The sequence below is a fragment of the Zeus faber genome, assembly GCF_960531495.2.
Source record: "Zeus faber genome assembly, chromosome: 4".
In the NCBI taxonomy this organism is placed as follows: Eukaryota; Metazoa; Chordata; class Actinopteri; order Zeiformes; family Zeidae; genus Zeus; species Zeus faber.
This window is the reverse complement of record NC_137191.1, coordinates 14340810-14363309: the sequence shown is the minus strand read 5'-3', so window position 1 is coordinate 14363309 and position 22500 is coordinate 14340810. Positions and strand designations below refer to the sequence as shown.

At 44.4% G+C, this 22500-nt stretch overlaps 1 protein-coding gene across 1 annotated transcript in view; it reads right to left on the bottom strand.

Moving 5' to 3' along the window:
* Positions 1-22500, bottom strand: part of grin2ab (glutamate receptor, ionotropic, N-methyl D-aspartate 2A, b) — a gene marked incomplete at both ends in the record, with an annotated part of 92367 nt that overhangs the window by 53492 nt on the left and 16375 nt on the right. The window lies entirely within an intron of this gene.

Genomic DNA, 22500 nt, shown 5'->3' with positions numbered 1-22500 from the left:
TTTCACTCAATTTCATTCAATCAATTGATAAAAACAGACGGTTTTAATTTGTTCTGTTTGGAGAACGGGGATGCACAGCAGAGCGGAGATTGCTCCCTCTCCATTCCGCGTTTCGTATGAATAGCTGGGTTTACATACAAAATACAAGGATATTTTTATAAGAAATAATACATTTCTTAATTTCTGAATTTTTCTTAACTCTTGATTGGGTGGGCAAGATGCATGTTTGGGCGGGCTGAGCCCACCCCTGCACTCCACCGGCCGTAGTGTGACAAACTCCCTCTCTGTTGATATGGGGACATACGTATAATTAATTTTCCTCTCTTGTTGACTTGCACTGTTCTGTCAGCGTCTGCTGTTGTATCACCTGAATGTCCCTCCGGGGTTTAATAAAGTGTTCTCTTGTCTTAGAGGAGGGAGGACAGCTGAGAGATTGAGACAGATAAACACAGTGAAAGAAACAAAGAAAGAAATAAAAAAAACCTCAAAGACATATAAACAGAAGAGAGGGGGCACATGACATAATCTGACCAAAGCAAATAACCAAAAACCAACTATTTAAACGATTGGAATTCGAACAGGGAAATTGTGACACCGACAACAAGTTATAAACAAAAAATTACACCAGGCTCAAACTTTAAAATTCGACCTCTTTGGTAGGATGGAGTAAAAGAATGCTGCACCCTGGCAGAACTCTATGTGATGGCCTGTCACAGTAACACAGTGGGTGCCTTCCAAAACGTCCATAACTGATATTACGTCTACGTATTACGTATTACGTCTGATATTATTATTATCTGTACAAATACATATCTTTACTTGACTACTTGTGGAACATTTGGTGGAATTACTACTCTGTTATTTTTGAAGGCTCATCGTATATTTCATATATTCTGCTGTAGCGTGGATGTCGGGTTGAGTTGAGTTGAATTAACAGATAAATATGAATATATAGAGAGGGGCAGAGAGAAAGAGAAGGAATGTGACAGGAAGGGAGAAAAGGAGGGAGATAAAGAGAGAGAGAGAGAGAGCGAGAGCGAGATAGAGAAGTAACAGTATTGCTCTGCGTTGTGTTGGAGGCAGTGACTGACAGTTCTGAAAGTGACACACACACACACACACACAGACACACACACACACACACACACACACACACAAACACACACACTGGGTGGAAGTGTGTTTGCATTGTCTACGGCCGTTCTCTCTCTCTCTCTCTCTCTCTCTCTCTCTCTCTGCTGGGGTCCCCAAACAGAGGCACCTGTTGCCTGTTGCGCACATCCATTCCTGGACGCAGACAGATGTGACAAACACAGTGTGATGTGCTAAACCGCAGCAGCAGCCGCTCAAACTGATGTCTCCAACGAGTAAACAACCGGAACGCAGAGCCACCGCCAACACAACCACAGACAGCACTGACACATGCAAATAGAGCAGAGACATGACGTGCACCCACACTCACACACAGTAAAAAGCAGCGGCTCTCAAAGCAACTTATCTCACTTAAAGAAGTGAGAGAATATGCGGGTTTTTGATTAATTTGACAATCCCATTTATAATTATTACAGTGCGCCGTAATGAGGAAGTCAGAAAATTAAAAGCTTTTAATGGCGTTGACCAACCAGGAATATTCAGTTACTTCAAAGGGGGTTGATAGCAGATGTTGGCAAAATATTTTGGGTTGATTGTTGCAGAGTTGTAAATTATTGCTTTTGGGAACATCATTTTTGAAAGTAATTGGAAACAGGGTGAAGAACATCAATTGACGTAACTGCATGGAAATGTGGAAAAATCTCTTAATTATCAGACTTGATTACTGTGTGGTTTGTTACAATAAGTTGGAAATGTCACAAATAAGTTCAAATGAATGAAGTACAATGTTTTATATATAAAAAAAATATAGGTATATATTTATGGGTGTGTGGTGGTGTGATTTAAGCAGCCACATCTGCCTTGGGTCTAGTTAATTGGGCCCAGGAGCGGGGTGGCTGTGCACCTGTTGTTCATCAGAGCAATCGATGAACACAGGTTAAGTCACCCATCCCCACATACATGGGGAGAGCCTTTGTCAGGACAACGTTTCATCTGCTCCTGGCTTGATGCATCTTGCCACTCTCTCCAATAAACTGGTGTGTTCTTACCATCACTGTCTGTGAGCCCCTAGGAAAGCCACTCAGGTGGTGTGTGGCAGGCGGAACCGACGCAATAGGTTTTTATAATTTTATACACAATGTTCTCTCTAAATCTGCTTTGTTCACTTCTGCTTAGTACTGCTTGTACCAAGACTGGCTGTGACTGCGACATACAGTTGGTTTGATACTGTGACAAATGTACTTATTGTAAGTCCCTTTGGACAAAAATGTCCGCTAAATGACGTAATGTCATAATATAATGTTTTATGTGACTGAAAATTGGAACAACAGCAGCAATGCATTCAATCAAGTGATCATTATGTTTGTTTATTTAGCAGGAACCACAAAATGAGTGTTCATTATACTGTACATTATTATCATTATATTGTTGAAATAACAGGACACTAGAAACTATTAGTTACATTACATTACATTTCGCAGACGCTTTTATCCAAAGCGACTTACAATTATTCAAACACCGACGGACGCAGCCATCAGGAGCAAATTAGGGGTTAAGTGTCTTGCTCAAGGACACTACAGCATGCTAGCAGGAGGAGCCTGGGATCGAACCAGCAACCTTTATATTACTAGACGACCAGCTCTACCTCCAGCTCCAGCTCTACAAATTCTGGGACTCACAATAAAATGCCCTGAAGCGTAATAAAGCAGGAAGCTTGTCAGCTTCTAAATTTAAAGTCAATTGACTTTTTCTCACGCAGCTGTTTTGAGTCTATTGTGCAATTTTAACACAGGAATTAGCTAAATGCAATCCAATCTCACTTAATTTAAAATCATGTAAAGTAAACACAAACTCTGTGTGTGTGTGTGTGTGTGTGTGTGTGTGTGTGTGTGTGTGTGCGTTTGTGTGCGTTTGTGTGTGTCTATGGGTGTGTGTGCGTCTGTGGGTGTGTGTGCGTCTGTGTTTGTGTAGGTGTTCTTTGTTGTGCCAAAAGCACCAAAGGCTAGAACAGCACCAAATGCTGTAGTGGTTTAGTTACCATAGTAACCACACCAACTACAATCTCTCACTCCTTTTTAATTTCTATTTCTTCCCTCTTCCTCAATGACTCACCGATTCCCTCTCTATGTCTTTCGATGCACGCGCACACACACGCACACACAGAAAAGTACACGCACACACACACACACACACACACACACACACACACACACACACACACACACACACACTCAGAAAAGTACACACACACACACACACACACTGCCAATTTTGCTCCCTCTGCATCACAGGAGTTCAAAGCCAGCCAGATTTCCCAAAGCCCTCTCACTCTGCAGCCCCCCCCACCACAAGAGAGTCACAATCATGGATGCGAGAGGAGAGCGGGAGACATGAGAAGAGTGAGAGACACGGCAATCGGAAATGGCAGAAGAGAGGGATAAGGTGGCGGAGGGGGGGTAATAGACAGGGATGAGAGGAGGAGGAGGAGGAGGAGGAGAAGGAGAGGGACAGGGAAAGGGAGAGGGGGAGACTGGGCCGGAGGAGACAAGGGAAGCACAGTGTTGAGGGAGATTAGAATGGCGGAAGAGTGAGGGGGTGAGGAAGGAGTGAAGGGAAGGAAAGAAAGAAAGAAAGAAAGAAAGAAAGAAGGCAAGAAGGAGAGAGAGAGAGAGAGCGAGAGTGAGAAGGAGAAAGAGAGAGAGAGAGCGAGCGAGAGAGAGAAAGGGACAGAGTGAGTGAACGACAGACCTGTTTGTCTCCACCGGCGACAGCAGGTGAGAGGAGCAGGTGTTAAATATTGAAGCGATTCAGCAGAGAACCTGGGCAAATGTCCCCCACAGATATGGGATGTCCCAGGTTGGGCCACATACACACACACACAAACACACACATGCATATACACACACAGACACATGCAACCACTCATGCATAGATACACAAAAGCGGACATAAACCCACTTACACACACACACACACACACACACACACACACACACACACACACACACTGGCGCACACACTCGCATCAAGGGCACGCAGACATCCGAGAGTAGCATCCCACCCCCGTAGCAGAGTAAAGCAGGGAGCACATGCATGTTTAATTCACAACCTTTCATTTCCACATGTTCGTGTTCTCAACCTACACAGCGTGACCTCCACCCCAGTCCCCCGCGAACCAAGTAGGAGCTGGAGGTAAATGAGGGATGTAGGGAGGGAGGGAGAGAGGGATGTAGGGAGCGAGGGAGTGTGCAACATTCCTCATTTCCCAAAGCGTTGCCCCTGTAATGGAAGTGCAACATTCCAAACTAATCCTGTTCCTCTCCTGGGCATCAGGGGCTCACACAGCACACACACCCCACCCCAACCCCTCCTGCAGCCCCCCAGTGGAGCAGGCAACTTTCTCACAACACAAACTGCTCCCGAATGCAGTGTATTGTTGTGAATTCAGGAAGGTCGAAGAAGTCAAAAGGAGAGAGCGAGAGAGAGAGAGACAGACACAGAGAGAGAGAGATAGCGAGAGACAGAGAGAGATAGAGAGAAGAAAAATTAAGATTGGTCTGTATCATTTGATGAAAGATTAATCAGTGTCTTTATAGGAACAATATCTTGTTGTTGTTTAAACCTGTGTTACTGCACAAGCACTGACGGTGGTTGAACAGAAAGGATTTCATGATTCGTGAGGGGAAAACTAATTGGGGTGGAAATCTTTGGAACATTGCCACAAACTCTGGCAAAAACAAACACTGGAATTAAACAAATATTCAAGTCAGCAAGGCTCCTAGTTCTTGTCCCAGGCTAATAGATCAAAGTTTCAATTTGAATCACAAAAAGTAAACAAAGCAAACTTATGCATGTATGTATTTTTTGTGTTGATATGTTTGTTTTTTGTCTTTATTCATTCATCTGATTAATTTATTTTCAGAAAATCAACCAAAAAGTTTGCTTGTTTGAAAGACTTCATGTGCATTATTCAGTTGCTCCTGTGTGCATACGTATTTGATCGCAATGTTAAATGAAAAGAACACTTTCTTAATAGGTAACTATCCTGTATCACCTTTGCATCTTTCAGAGTGCTACAAAACCCCTCAAAGAAATTCAGTCAGGACAACTCTCGCCAAAATAACTCGTAGATTGACGACTTGGTTCCATGCATGAATCTCCCCCTCCATACACACATCCATGCCTGGATATGCAGGGAAGACCCTCAAAAAAGACAACGCAAAGGGGTACAAGCAAAACTGAAACAGCAGAACAGAAAAGCTGTAACATTGGTACAACCCAGAGAGTTTAAGGAGGATGGCAGTGGTGGTGGTGGAGGGCAGAGAGCTGCAAACAGCCATGCATGCAAAAGAGTGGCAGCTGAGCCGAGGTGGAATCATTTGAATCGGGCACTTTATTATGAAAATGAAATAAGATTGGTAAAATGTCATTAATCAGCTGTGCAATAGGCTCATTGCCGTGTGGACTAGCTTGAAAACAGTTCCCTACCTCAACTAATGCTATCTCAGTCAAGACCACTCTTATCAAAATATGTCTTTATTGCATTAGAGGCAATCCAGTTAATGTTGGCAACAGGGTTCCATTCCCTCATTGACACAAAGATGTGTGGAATGTACGGAGAAGAAGACTGTAAAGGCCCCACAACCCCCAAAATGAACCCATGCAAAAAACAACTCCACTCTTATTTGTGACGACATGCACAGTTCGAATTACGCGGGAGATTGGGGGGGTCTGACCCCCCTAATTAATCTTTAAATCTGCTCAACTTTCCTTACCCACTTAAAATTGCACAAGAATATGTAACAATATAGTTTTGTGCCAAAACTTTCCCTCCACTGATTCTGTTTCGCAAATAGGGTTCCTAAATTGTTCCTTAATTTCTGCCGGATCCTGCCGGAACATGATCTGGGACCTCCCAGATTGGATCCAGCACCTCAGCACAAGCTGCGAGCTGCTAGGGAGGGACAGAGCGTACTTCACATGATAGTGGATAAATGCCACAAAAGTACAGCCTCCACAAAAGTACAACCTATTTCCGATTCCAGAGAAAGCCAAAGGATGCCTTTAACCCGCTTTTTCTTGCCAACTGGTAGGGATCCATAATAGTATGGACAGCCATCTCGTGGTATTCATTAGGTTCTCTGCATGGTCACATAACCGCCAAGGACTATGAAGGCATTTTACAAGGCCAGATGCACGCTATGGTGCAAACACGCTCGCTTTATGACGTTCCCTTAACGCCCCGATCTACATCGTTAAACAAATTCTAGAATAGTTTAATAGACACCAGGATGCAGTGAAATAACTACCATGGCCTCCCCGATCTCCAGATCTGAACAAATTTAAACCTTTATTAGAAGTTCTGAGGCGGCGAGTACAAAGTGGAATTCCACCCTTATTCTCTAAAGAATTGGAGGCCTTGCTTTTCGTAGAATGCTGCAATATCCCACTACACACAGAAAACCCAGACCCCCTATGTCATGAATCCTCTCTGATCTCCCAGTATTTACAGGATATTGAGCCACTTTCCCACATGGACTTCATAACATTGCTGGGTAAAAAATATCCGGCAAAGGCAGTCATTCACACATGGGTCCTCTTTATGGAAAGGTTCTGTATGGATTGTGTTTCCACATTAGATGACTGTTACGAATACAGTACGTAATGGGTTAGGGTTAGTACGTTACCTCAAGTGTAGATGCGATTGTTTGGACAATCTGTCGGCAACGGAGGTACAATCTGAATCAGTTTCATTTTTTCCTGGCTCTCAGAGACCAGCACTTCGATTTCCACCTCCCCGTCTCCCCGTTTATATGCCAGTCCACTTCCTTGTGTTCCCTGCCAGCTTGTCACTTGCATCATGCTGTGCTTTCCTGCACTACTACCTGATTTGTCTACCTTCCCTCCGAACCTCTGCCTGATTCCCTGGACTCAGATTCTCTGTCTGTTTACCTGGATCCTAAATCTCTGCCTGTTCCTTGCTGAATAAGTTTGCCTTCTCTGACTGATCTCCTGGTTGTGACCCCTGCCTGTTTTCTGGAATAAAGCTTGTGGACTTTGATTTCTTACCTGGTTGTTTTGCATCATTTTTGTCATGCTTATGGGTTCCCATCTGTTCTGAGTCAGTGAGCGTAACAGTACAATCTGGCCAGAAATTAACACAGCCTACTCAGAGACTCTCAGACAAGAGATGGCAACACAGGCTAGGGCCCTACACCAACACGAGCTACAACTCATGGCCATTGCTGGGGCTCTCAAGGAGTTGCAAGAGAAAATGCAGATGATCAATGTTCATGAATGTAAGAACTTTACAACCAAGTGATACCTAAATGCTAAGGGGTATATGTTTTGTTTGGTTTATTACTCCCGGCTCCTCTTTCTCAGGAGATCTTACATTCCTGCCCACAAATGGCCAACTGTATTTGTCGTTATCTCTGTTTTTCTGGCTCTGAAAAGGACCATTTGTGTAAAGACTTAATGTATCCTTTTCCGGCACCAATAGAGTTTTTTTTTCTTTGTTTGAACAGTTCTCAGGTGTTACTGAAGGCAACAGCGAATGACATGGCTAGTCTCAGGATAGACACAACCCTTTCTCTGTATATAAAGCTGGTTTCTTCAGATGTAAAACTACAATGTACAGCATCACAGTTTTGAAGTGCATCTGTATCTTTCTCTTTATTCTGCACAATAAATATCTTTAATAGTCTCAGTTTTGGTCCTGATAGTGAAGTACCGACCAGGCTGATCGTAGAAAAAGCTTGGAGTATGCTTGAATAGGAAAAAAACTTTGAGTAAGCTTAAAGATTACATCGATCTAGAGGATCGTTGAAAAAGCTTTGTGGAGCTTAGAAATCCCCCTCCTAAGACAGCCGCACAGGCTAGGAAGGGCAGTGGAAATATATATATATATATATATATTTTTTTTTTAGAGCAGTGGAAATATTTGTCTGGAGTTCCGTGGATAAAGTATTAGCATCGGTCAGAGAGATCATGGTTTTTGGTTGTCTGTCTTTTTTTTGTTTTGTTTTGTTTGTTTATATTAACAAACTATAGGTATATACAGTAGATTACTCTTGATCCCTCTGTAGCAAAGTGTTGAGGGTAGGGAGCAGAATAGTGATCAAAACTTCTGTCGTTGTCAGAGTAAAATAAAATCAATTAATAATGAAGTAAAATTTATAATAATAATAATAATAATAATAATAATAAATAAAGCCACCTGTTGGTTGTGCGGTGTATTGGGACACAGGTTTGGAAAAAAAGACAACACTCATGTGATTAAGAGCCAAAGAAAAATAAAATAAACACACACACACACACACACACATACAGTATATATATAATATTACACAAAAATGTCTTTTTAAAAACAAAAAATGGATTTTTTATTTTTGGAGGTACTAGTCGTCTAGTTGTCACGGCTTACTTTCTAGTTAGCTTTATGAAGTTTTGAATAGTTCCGGGGGAGGACGGAGTTCGACGGCCAATTGTGTGGTTGGCCTACTGTTCTTCCCATCTTTTGTTCATTTTTGGCAGGTACTCCAATAGGGTTTTTGTTTGTTTGTTTGTCTTTTATTCTCCTTTTTTTATTAACTCTAGTTGTAGTGATATACCTCACATGAATACTGAGCGATCTCATTGGTGTCTGGGGTGTGTGACCGCCTGGCCAATAGATCACTCTGGAGCGCGTATGGATGAGATGAGTTCAGATGATTTTATCATTCTTGGGGTATGCTAGCTACCTAGCTGATAAAAATCTTGATGAAACAAGCGGATGCAAGATAAGCATAGTGTGTGTGTCAATAAATGCAAGATAAGCATGGTATGTGTGTTGTACATAACATGTCAAACTAGCTTCACACTTGAGTCCCTGGTGAAACCAGGGACGTAGCGTTATAGTGTAAAGTCGCGTTATAATCAAAATATCTGGTGGGATTTCTGGAAAGGATACTGCAGACCCTCAATTAATTTGGAAATTACTAAAAGAGACAAGTCTGTATGTGTGGTAATGTGGTAAACCTGTTTTTTCTCTTTTCTTTTTTTCTCCTTTTCTCTTTATCTTTCCGGGATCCCATTGCACGCTGAAATGGGAACGTTCTGTACGAAAACCACTCCGAGAATGGAATGGACCAGCAGTGAGCATTTTATGCAGTGAAATGTTAATGATGAGAAGGGAAAGAAGAATATAAAAGGAAAAGTCGATTTTAAAGCGTATGATGCATGGGTAAAAGAAGCACAAAATAGGGAGACAAAGCAGAAACGAGGTAATACTACTTATCAGATGGTAAATGTCCCAGGGCCACACAAAATCTACCCGCTCTTGGATCACCTGCCACCCTATTTACAACCACAGGCTCATATTCCAATTCCAGCCCTGGTTTTGCAACACGCCCCGGAGGATGGCGCCTGAAATCCAACGGCACCCATCCTTCTTAAGGAGAATCTCTATGTCCATTTGTGATTGAGCTACGGTCTTGCTCCTCCGAGAACTGTACGTCCAGTTCATCTAATCTATCTTCCCCTAGTCTTTGTTTATCTTCTCCTCAGGACTCCGAACAAGAACATGGAGTGAAGGGTGGAGAACACTTCTGACCTGTTTCCCACCGCACCAGAAGCCAACTAGGACCTATATTCAATGCCCAATAGTTCCTGCCAACCTGATGGATAAGACGGAGCTCGTTCTCCCCATGGTGGACTGTACTAATCCCAAGGCAGGTGGTAATTTAGTCATAGTCTATTGGCCATGGAAGGTACAGGAAATGGCCCTGGTGATCGGAGATCTTCCTTCGGTTGCTGGAAATGGAGAAGTATACATCACTGCCATCTGACGGTTAGTACAACAGCACCATCCAATATCATATGAGTTACAACAAATCCTCATGAAAGGTTTAGGATTAGGATGGCAAGACGTAAATGCTGGATAGGAAGACACTGTGATTTATAAATCTGCTTTCGGGTCTCCATATATGCTTCACCTCAAACTAGTACTCGGACAAATTGTCGTAGCCCATCCCTCTATCATGATGTGGGATAAGATTAGAGCTTGTAAACTGAAAGAAGATGAGGGTCTGGACGAGTACCTTGACACGTTATGCGTCTGTTCAATTAACATAGTGGTCTAAGGCGCCCCCCGGAGATGTCGACAGCCCGTAGGAACAGCAGTTTAAGAATGCTCTTCTTGAAGGTCGCCAGCCAGCAATCAGAAGGATGGCCTGCACTACCTGTATAGGATACGAGAGCATTTGCCTCGCCGAACTTAAATGGCACGTGATACATGCCGTAGCCCACCATAATAGACAAAAAGCAATAAAAAATGAACGCCTAATGCAACTGCTGATAGCTCCCAAATGGCTCAACTGTCTTTCTATGAGAGGAACCAACGGGGTCCTGGAGAGGACAAGGTCAAGGAAGACCAGGCAGTCAAGACAATGAACCAGGCCGGGGAAGACCAGGATACGGCAGTGACCGTCCATTTATGTGCTACTACTGCAGCAAACCTAGATATTTTGCCAATTTTTGTCCTGACACACTTTACCTGGACGAGGAAAAAGAAAATGGCAACTGGCACGAGGACGAAGTCTCTGTCTGTTTGCTTCCCACAAGGAAGGGGTTGAGGTGGGCGTGGCAGATACCAAGGACAACATCTCAAATGATGGTGTCCCGGGGTAGGATTGAGAGAAAACAATAGGCCCAGCCCCGCAATAGACGCTCCACCTCCAGATGCCTCAGTTGATCTTGATTTAGATGATACATTCATCCTCCCTGATCTGTCTCAGCTTCTGTACCCAGCCGACAAATGCCTGACCATCATCCTCCAGATAAATGGTGAGTTGACTCCGAGTCGTCGGTGAGAATTCCTCGTCGACTCCGGTGCAAGATACTCTGTGTTATGCCTAACAAACACTAATGTGTTTGTTAGGCATTATCATTGAGTGTACAAAGAGTGGTCTTAAAATATTGCATGATAGGAAGAATACAGAATGTTCTATGGTCCAATGTGGCCTAAGAACACCACCATATCTCTATGCATGGGATTTACAGGAAGGCGGTCCCCGTTCTATTAAAGCTAGGGAATTGAGGAAACACAACCCTTCAGGATAGCATTGTACTGCCAGGATTACTGATAAAGGAAAAGATAAGGAATTTAAGAAGATATGGTTTAGGGAACGTCATGCGTGTCAATTGTTATCAGGAAGGGAATTCTCTGCTCACCACAATATTGTGTATTTACAGTCCAATTGCCCCTCCTCAACAACGATTTTTGCTAACCTTAACGCTGAGGAACACCCCTCATTAAGCTGGGTGCCAGAGATACTCTGGGCCACAACTAAATATGATGTTGGACTAATGAAGGGGGCAACTCCCCTCATGGTCACACCAAAATCCTCCTACTGACCGCATAAACCGTAATATCCGTTGTGACCAGATGCCGGTATAACCCCAGTGTTTCAATCGCTCTTAGAAGCAGGCATTGTTGTACCTTGTTCCTCCTCTCCATGCAATACACTGATACTGCCTGTTAAGAAGGCGGGTAGCATCTTGTGGCGTTTTGTACAGTATTTGCTCGCTGTAAATCACAGTGTTCATCGCAGGGCACCTGTTTTTCTTAATCCCACTACAATTTTGTCTCAAGTCCCGGGTACATTAAAATGTTTCACTATTATTGACCTTGCAAATGCTTTCTTTAGCATCCCAGGAGACGAGGACTCACAATCTTGTTTCACTTTCACTTTTCAAGGGAAACATTACACATGGACTCACATGCCACAAGGATATGCGGAATCTCCGGCAGTGTTCTCTGCTGCATTAGGTGTTCTTGTGTTTATAGGGAATGTTGAACAGCATCATCGACACACAACACATCTGTTTTTAAAAAAGCTTTTATTTAACAGTAAGAATATACTGTATGTTATATATGTTTTTATAAAAGTAGAATTATTTAGGAGTTTAAAAGTGCAGACAACACAACAAAATGTAGTCTGTCAATAATATTAGTCTTTGTCTATCAACCTCAGTGTATCATTTAATATATAAATGTGTGCATGCCAAATAGCCAAAATCGCCTAGGAATGATAATAGTTGACCAAACCATATTTAATTTCTGATGTAGCCTTTTGTCAACCCCTTTCATGTCACTCTCTCCACAATGAAGACAAAGTTTACATTACTTATTTAGGCCATGTACTAACCTGTTGAGCGAAATAAAAACTGTAATGCATCTTAATGTGGTTGCTCGCAATGTGGTTGCTCGAACACGACCACCCAAAGTTGAGGCGCTCACAGGTGTTCTTGGAGTTGTAGACCTCCCTCTCTGGGCATTTTTCCTTGTGTTGTAGAAATCGCTTCTTGTAGAAACTTCTTCTGTTGTAACAACAACAGGCGTGTTGTCAGTCTCCTCTGGTGGTTCTTGAAAATATTCAGATTCATCGTCACATTCAGGTTCAAATCCGCTGTTTGAAATGTTCTCCAAGTCCAAGGGATAACACACATATCAGATTCAGCATTGCTGTAGGAGAACTGACTATCATCACGCAAAATAACGTCCAGTATGCGCTGCTTACACTGACTAAGATCTATCGCACTGGTCAGATGAAGGTCTGCGATATGATTTAGAGCTTCAGCCACCCGCTTCTCGTAATCCATAACAACACGGAGATGAAAGGTTCATAGACAAGTGAAACAGAAGGATCCTCGTCCTGCACTCTAACCATCTGTTGAGGGAAGTGACTTTGACGGTTTAACATTTATCTACTATTTAAGAATCAAACTCAGCTTTGAAAATAAAAACACATAGGGGCACAAATCTGGAAAAAACAAATTTTCCTTCTGTAAAGGTTTTTTCAACTTATTTGGCAGCTCACACATTTCATCACGTTGCCACCATTTTGAATATGCCTAAACCACAGACTAAAAGGCAGGTTATGGCCTTTTTAGGTTGCTGTGGTTATTGTAATTCTTGGATTGTGGATTATGCGATACTTGACCAGTTTATATCAACATGGTGTTGAAGGAACTCTGCTAATCTGGGGATCCAGATAAGGTTTCATTGCTCTTACCATCAACAAAGCAGTGGTGCTGTGGAAAGAGCAAATGGAACGATAAAAAATGTATTAGCAAAAGCTATGGCTCAAACCAAACTCGACTGGACTGTCCGGTATGAAGTGCTGACCGGGAGGCCAATGCGATTAGGTCTGTCTCCCTCCGTTAAAGCCATGGATATATTACATCATTTCAACCAAGAAATGTTGTCATATAGTATGTCTCTCACCCAAGTGTTGAAGTCTGCGTGGTCCCAGGTCAAGGCACCCCTATCTGTCCCACTTGAAGGACCACTACACCACCGCCGACCAGGCGACTGGGTGGTGACAGGTGACTGGGTGGTGACTCCTGACTTCTGGAACTCTGCCAGATTCTTGGGACCGTTCCAAATCCTCCTCACCACCGCAGCAGTTAAGGTGGCAGAACGACCAACGTAAGTACACGTATCTCATTGCAAGAAAGTCCGCAATCTTCCAGAGGACCAGATAAACAACAACGATGGAGAATCATCGACGTGAACTGAAATCCCGATCCCAACGGAGTTAAGTTCTGGTAACCTCTGTCTCCACGAAGAGGATTTGCCACTAAAGTGGCAAAGACCTGTACATTAAAAAAAAGAAAAAAATGATCGTCCATCGCCATCATCCTGTTGATCACCCAGCACTGGAACACAGTTCGACAGTGAGACTTAAAAAACAGCTGCTCCCACACCCCACTCTCACTTACACAAGATCCAGAAGAAGAGCCCCAAGTGAGAAATTAATGTTCTGTCACTAACATAGTCCACCCATGGTTAAATGTTGACTCCATTGGACATTCATTTCAACAAAAAGCAGTAAACGGGTATTTCAATATGATCTTTGACGGACAACTGAACTGAACTAATGTATGGAGAAGATTTGTTGCTACTGTAACTATTGCTTAAGCCTACTCAACTGTAGTCCATTAATGTGCTGGAATTCATCCCTTATGTCTTCAATCTGTTTGTTCTGATAGAATAATTAACTGTTACCCTGGAGTTCCAGTAGGAATAACGATGTAATGTATGTAACCAAACTTAGATAATTTATACAATGGGACATGCAACAATTCCAGACATCTTTTGGATATGTGGACACATGGTGTATACAAGTCTGCCGAAGAACTCGGCTGGTATTTGCACAGCAATTATGTTAGATATGCCAATTTATCTGTATAATCTCACCAAGATCCAACAGGCTGTGCGTGTAAGACAATCAGGAACATATACATCCGTGACATCGGTTCCAACTGAGCATAAGATTGTAGGGAGAGCAGAACATTTTTTTACGTCTGTAAAAGCACTCGTAGGTGTAGCTACAGCTAAATGGCCAAATATCAACTGTTTTTGTCGTTATACGTTTTTTCTAGCTCGTAAAAGGAATATTTGTGTAAAGACTCAATGTATGCATTCCCGGCACCCATAGTGTCTGATTTTTTCTTTGTTAAAACAGTTCTCAGGTGTTACCGAAGTCAACAGCGAATGACATGGCTAGTCTCAGGATAGGCACAACCTTTTCTCTGTATATAAAGCTGGTTTCTTCAGATGTAAAACTACAATGTACAGCATCACAGTTTTGTAGTGCATCTGTATCTTTCTCTTTATTCTGAAGAATAAATATCTTAAATACTCTCAGTTTTGGCCCTGATAGCGAAGCAGGTTAACCTCACCAACTACACAGTGAGAATTCTCCAACAGAATCTTCCGCACGCCATGACCATAGGCTAACTCTAAGTCAGTCAAACAATGGCTGCTGCATTATCTATCAGTTATCCTGCTCGTTCTTAGTCCGGAACCGCAGATCTACGCTCCCGAACGCTTATCTGGATCTCCAGGTACTAGCCAATCCTTCCTCACAATCTGCTCGTTAACTTTTGAACTGCAACTCCTCACGTATCCGACCGAGAGGACACCGGGTTCCGCAAAGTGGGAGAAGCAGTCGGACCTCTGCTCTTCGGTGATAGCCTTCTCTAACAGTTTCCGGAGGGTATTCGACCATGCTACACCTGGCCGTGAAGCTGCTCGTGGACTTTTTAACCTGGTCCAGGGGAGCCAGTGAGCTATCGACTATTACATTGAGTTCCGGACCCTCGCAGTAGAGAGCAATTGGAATTCCTCATCACTGCCCTACCCCTTTTATAACGGGCTCTCTGATGTCATCAAGGACGAGCTGGCGGCTCAGGGCCCTCCAGCAGATCTGAACACTCTCATCACCATCGCCACTCTCATCCGCATCGATGGACGTCTCCTGAAGTGGAGGCGAGAGAGGGCACTGACCCGTCATACCCGAGGTCTGCGACCACCATCATCGCATCTTCCTTCCTTGTCAGAACCTGCCTCGTGCACCCCTAGCGATGCCTCCTCGTCCAAGCCCATGCTGCTCGGCTGGACCAGGCTGTCAGTAGAAAAACAGTGACACCGGAGGGAGAACTGTCTGTACTGTGGCTTGGGGGGCCATTACGTGTCCAAATGTCTGGTAAAAGGAGGGGCTCATCAGTCAAGATCACTGGAAAGACCCACCCCAAAAGACCGTCTCGTCCTCTGCTACTTGCTCAGCTGGGATTGACCGAGCCATTTCACACGGTGTTGGTTCTCATTGACTTTGGCGCTGATGGTAATTTTTTGGAATCCCTCCTGGCAGAGCAACTCGGCATTCCATGGAAGCCTGTCAAAACCAGAGCTCTCGATGGCCACCTTTTCTGCTACATCACTCATCATACTGTTCCTGTACATATTGGCATATTACAGGAGTTTATGCTGGAGGTGGATGCCTTAGATTTGGGCGTAGGGGCCGTACTCTCCCAGAAAGCTGCTGTCTACCAAAAACTTCTCCCCTGTGCGTTCTTCTCTTGCAAGTTATCCCCTGCAAAGCATAAATATGACATTGGGAACCGGGAGCTGTTGGCAGTCAAGATGGCATTGGAGGAGCTGAGGCACTGGTACAGGCCAGGTAGGCGTTGTTTTTTTAAACAATTTGACTTTTCTCTTGCATACAACCCGGTATCAAAGAACACCAAAACCCGATGCCCTTTCTCACATCTACCAAGCTGAGGGTCATCGTTTCAGAGCCAAAGAAAATTCTGCCCCAATCCTACATGGTCAGTGTGGTTACCTGGGAGGTGGAGCAGAAGGTAAATGACTCTCTTTCTAACCACCCATCTCCCAGCACTTGCTCTGATATCCGCCATTTTGTGCCAGCCGATGTATGTGCCCAGGTCCTGCAGTGGGGACACTCCTCCCAGTTAGACTGCCATGCTGGGGTAGCCAGGACTCTCTCACTTCTCAAACAACATTTCTGGTGGGAAGCCATGGATATTGACACCCGGGAGTTTTTGGCCGCATGTCCTGTATGCTCACAGAACAAGAACTCCCGTCAAGCCCCAGCTGGTCTCCTCCAGCCTCTGCTTATTCCCCATTGTCCGTGGTCCCATGTCTCTCTGGACTTCGTCACTGGGCTCCGTGCATTAGAAGGTAACATTACTATCCTCACTGTGGGAGATAGATTCTCCCAGGCTGCTCACTTTATTCTACTGCCTAAATTGCCAACAGCCAGAGAGAGAGAGAGAGAATTGGCTGTTGGGGGGGCTGCTTGGAGGAGTGGCCTGGCTGCTGGACTGCTGGATGGTCCTGGCGGTGGCTGCTGGGTGGAGTAGCTAGTTGCCAGCGGTTACCTGTGGTGGTTGCCGCAGCTGCTTCTCCCCTGGTCCTCCGCCGGACACCCTCAATGCTGCTGCTGCCAGTCGGGACAGGGCTGATGCTGTGTCCCTTCCGTGTGCCGGAGAGTGTCTGTTCAGGTGCCAGTGTGGCAGTTTTACCTACCACATGCCACCCAACTGGCGTTTTCAGGGACCTCCAGCACAGAGACACAGACGATGGGGTTTCCGACACACAGTTTATTGTAGAATAACTAGTCGGAATAAGCCCAGGAGCAGATGGACATGTGTCATGACAAGGGCTCCTCTCCTGAGTGTGTGTGGGGATGAGGGTTTTAGCTGTTGCTCGTTAGACCAACCAACAAGCAACAGGTATGCTGCCACTCTGATCCTAGACCCCAATTACCTAGACCCAAGACAGGTGTGGCTGCTCAAACCACACCATCCCCACACCACAGTATGGTTTCAGGAAATCCTACCTCATGGTCCAGACAGCGCATAGTGAACGGGTGCCTCACTCCCTTTCCTCCTGGACATTTACAACACCCGCCTAGCCTGCAAAGCCAGTACAAGTTTTTGTTCTTCTTCTGTGCCATGTTATTGTTCCCCCTACCTGTGAATGTCAGAGCTGTGAATATTTAACTGCTTTGTAATTTTTTAATTGTTTTTTTATCCTAGTATTTTTTACACCCTTGTTGTTTTGTTTCAGTACTTGTTTATGCCAACACGTGGGTCTGAGAGAAACAGCATTTCGACCCGCTATATGGTAAATGGACTGCATTTATATAGTGCCAGGACTTCTACGTTTTGTGACATGCCAGGACTTCTACTCTGTGAGGTAAGTACTGGAGGTAAGTTAAGGTACGTTTAATTTAGGAGGATTTTAATGTATATTTAATACAACACAGACAATTAATTATATTATATAATTATGGAACCCAGAATCGAGATTGTGGTGCCTGCCCCTTGCAGCCGCCTGCGCGAGCACCTTGTGTCAATTACGCACATTTTAGTATTTTTAGAGCTTATAGAGCTTATTGTGCGTAATCACTGGGTGTCATGACATTTCACTGCATATATGTATGACCGTATGTATATGTATGTGACAAATAATCTCTCGAACTTGAACTTCTAGTCTTGCAACCACTTGAAGCGCTTTACAGAACATGCCTCACATTCACCCATTCACACATACATTCATACATCGATGGCAGCGGCAACCATGCAAGGCGCACACCAGCTTATCGAGAGCAGTTAGAGGTTCGGTGTCTTGCTCAAGGACACTTCAACGTGCTGCCAGGACGAGCCGGGTATCGAACCAGGAACCCTCTGATTACTGGACGACCCGCTCTACCGCCTGCCTCACCATCGCCCCGTCCTATTTATGTCCTGTAAATATGGCAGAATTGACAATAAAGCTGAGTTTGACTTTACCTAATGGCGTGAACCAATCTGATTTCATTTTCAAAGCAGGGTGGCCTATTTAAATGCTTCTTCCAAGACTGCTCATCTGCCAGTGTCTTGCAAGCATGGCTGTATGCGGCACAAAGCCTCTGTCTTCGACTCATTGACTACTACTGAAACGAGATCCCTGCCAAAACACTGCACTGGGATTTATAATAAAATTTCGCTGAACAGTGACCAGCCTATGGCTGCCTCTTGGGTAACCTCTGAACCTAACTCTCGACACATGGTTATTGACAAAACAACAACTTTTAATTTGTCTATGGCCAATGGAAAATTACTCTGACATCTGTTACTTTTCTCTGAGGAATGGATTCCTCAATGGGCTACTCTTGCATGGCTGCCTCTATGTTGTTATTGATAGTTGTCTATAAAAAGCCTAACTATTGTCATCCAAGCTTAGGTTAACATCTTCTCATGGACATTTAGGATAACACACATTACAGCGGATGGAGAAAATAACGGGAACACAAGAATATTTTAATATCAAGGACGTAATAATGAGTAGGGTAAACCTTTGATTTCAGAACTGCGACAGACCTCCTGGGAATACCATCTTGCACATCCTGGACTGTGTCTGGTGGGATATTGCAGCATTGTGCAAGAAGAAAAGCCTCCAGTTCTTTGAGGAATGAAACAAGGTGGAAATCCACTTTGCACTCTTTGCCTCAGAATTTTCCATAAAGGTTTAATTGTGTTCAGATAAGGTGATGGGGAAGGCGAAAGCTCAGTGTAATGGTAAATGGGGTGCAAGCCAGGAGCAGATGGAAATTGTCTCCTCTCCCCGTGTGTGTCTGGGGGTTGGGTGATTTACATGTTGCTTGTTGATTGCTCTGACAAACAACAGGCGTACAGCAACCCTGATCCCAGGTCTAATTACCTAGACCCAATACAGGTGTGGCTGCTTAAACCACATCACCCCACACTACACCTACACTTAGGGAAAGATTGTTATCTTTGCACCACAAGGCCAGTTGTTCACCTCATTCCTGTAGTTCGATTTGTCATTGTTGCTGATGAGACCCACCGTAGTTGTGTCATCCGCAAATTTGACAAAGTTGTTGGAACTTTAATTTGGTGACATAAATTGGTCATGGGTCAGCAGGATTAAGAGCGGGGGACAGAGCAACCTTGGGGGCCCCCGTGCTCAGTGTGTTGGTGCTCTATGTGTTGTTGCCGATCTTTAATGACTGCAGTCACTCAAGGGGAAAGACTAGTACCAAAGTTATATTACAGAGTGAGGTGTTCAGGCCCAGCAGGTCCAGTTTCCTTTTCAGCTACAGAGGGAAAATGGTATTGAATGCTGAACTGAAATTTATGAACAGCATTCTCACACAAGAGTCTTTCGTGTCCAGGTGGGTGAAGGCGAAGTGGAGGGTAGAGGAGATTGCATCATCAGTGGACCGGTTGGCACGATACGCAAACTGAAAGGGGTTCAGAGTGGGAGAAAGGATGGATTTTATGTGGTGCATGACTAGTCTATCAAAGCACTTCATAATGGTAGAGGTCACTGAGACAGGGATGTAGTAATTGAAGCAGGACAGGGATGACTTCTTTGACACAGGTGGTGGTGGCTTTGAAGCATGTGGGGACAACAGCTTGACTCAAGGAGGTGTGGAATATGTCCGTAAGGACATCTTTGAGATCTTCTGCACAATCTTTTAACACAAGATCATATTAACCATGGAGAGTGATTTCTTCATGCTGGCTGGGAAAATGCACAAAAACCTGGTTGTTGAGAGGGGTGTGGTGTCTTCTGTGCAGGCATGTTGGTTGAGTTGGTTTAGCAGACAGATGTTGCTGTCACAGACCTGTGGTGGAGGTTTGGAAGCGTGATGGTCTGGATCCCCTGTCACAGGCTCCATGTGTCTCTGCTGTCTTTGAAATGACAGGTTATCTTTTTGGTGTACAGACGCTTGGCTTTCATGATGCCAGGGGACAGGTTGGCTCTGTTTTTTCTCAGTTCGGCTGCATCACCAGCTCTGAAGGCAGTGTTCCGGGTCCTCAGCAGTCTGTGAACCTCCTCTGTCAGCCATGGTTTCTGATTAGCCTGAGTGGTGATGATCTTAGTGACAGTCACGTCGTCAATGCATTTGGTGATGTAGGCTGTCGCAGTCTCAGTGTACTCCTCAATGTCAGTGTGTCGGTTGTATGTGGCTGCTTGCTTAAACATGGCCCAGTCAGTGGTGTCAAAACAGTCATGGAGTGCAGAGGTGGCACAGATTTTGTGACTTTCACCCGTGGTCTGTATGCTGGCTTTAGCATAACAGTGATACATAACAGCTTGTTTGTGGCTTGTGTAAACAGGGTCTAGTGTATTATTTCCCCTTGTTTGAAAGTCAACATGCTGGTGTTGTTTTGGTTATACTAACTTTAGGTCAGCATGGTTCAAATCCCCAGCAAGAATGAGAAATCCGTCTGGTTGGGCTGTCTGTTGCTCACTGATGGCGTAGTACAGTTCACTGTGTGCCTCATTTCTGTCCTTGTTATTGGGGCTAGGAGGTATGTATACAGCTACCAACAGAATAGCTATAAATTCCCTCGGCAATTAGTAAAGCCGGCACTTGACAATCATAAACTCCACCAGCGGTGAACAATGTTTAGAGACCACCACAGCGGGCATCAGTGATGTAAACACACACATTGCCGCCGCGAGTCTTACCTCCCATAACCAAGGCTCTGTCTGCTTGGTGTTACGTTAGCCTGTCAAGCTGAATGGCAGAGTCCAGGATCTCCTCATTAAGCCATTTTTCTGGTATGATGAAAACATAGAATGGGGAATGGGGAATGGGGAAACCACATGGGGATGGTAGCTCAGGTGGTAGAGCTGGTGGTCTAGTGATCTAAAGGTTGCTGGTTTGATCCCAGGCTCCTCCTGCTAGCATGCTGTAGTGTCCTTGAGCAAGACACTTAACCCCTAATTGCTCCTGATGGCTGCGTCCTTCGGTGATTGAACAATTGTAAGTCGCTTTGGATAAAAGCGTCTGCTTAATGTAATGTAGAATTCCCTCGTTTCACACTGGGTAGACCTCAGAAGATGTATGTGGTCCATTTTGTTGTCTATGGGATAGTTGGCCTCTTTGGCCTAGCCACTAGCCTAGCACGGATGCCTCTGTGCTTCCCCTGCTTCTGCTTCCACTCACGCTGCCTGCGGCGCCTCCATCCCTGATGGAAAGCAGCAGTTGTGGCTGGTGATGTGGTAGGCTGGCGGAATAATCCAAGACTCAGAAGTTCGATTGTTTGTGTGGGTTTCAGATTGTTTTCCTTCCTTCTGCCGATGTCTAGCAGAAACTGACAGTAGTACTTGTATCTTGATGAAGACGACAATGAAGACGTAGACAACGATACACGTGTAAACATCGTACTATTGGGACCAAGAAAAGCCACTGCGTCCTTACGCGCCGCCATCTAATCACTTGAGAGGCAGAATGTTTAGTTGACCACCGTGCCCTGTCTGAACTACTACTGCTATGCTCAATTACATTGGACCGTACACTCTCCAGCCTTGCAACTTTGCTCTGCTCACAAGACGGCCAGCTGAGTTTTTATTGATTTGCGCCACTGGGCTGCTTGCTTGTTAATTTGAACAGGCAGGGAAAACCTCCTTATTTACAAGACAGGGCATGAGGGATTTGTTGCAAAAGGCAGGTTAGTTGCAGGATACACACATACACACTCCTGCCAACACTTGGGAAATGTGAGAACAACCGCTGTCTTGTAGTGCTGGTCACTGAGTGGATCCATTAGAGCAGCCGGGGATCTAGAGACTTTGAAAGCACATCAGAAGTAGTTGTTGAAGGAGTGGAAAAACACAATTCATTTGCCGCCCCTGCAGCAGTTAGAGATTCAAACCACCAAACACTGCTTCCCTAACAACAAAAACATCACAAACAATCCCTCCCTCCCCTATCGCTCTCCCTCCCTCCCTCCATCGCTCTCTCACATACACGCACACACACATCTCATGTCCAATCCACCAGCTCTTTAAATTCCTGTATGGAGGATATTGGTTCCTGTGTTTTGGCTGCAGCGCCCTGAGAGATTTTAGATGGCTAAAAAAATACTTTTTTCTTTTTTTTTTTTTATCAAAGCCTTTCAGTCAGTCTGTCAGGCAGCGAGGTCTGCACCGTCAGGATCCAGTCGGAAGACATCTGCTGGAATAACAAGAGGTGCTCAATCCCAACACTACAGAGCAGCAAAGCAAAGCAAAACGAAAGCTTTTAAGGAGTAAAT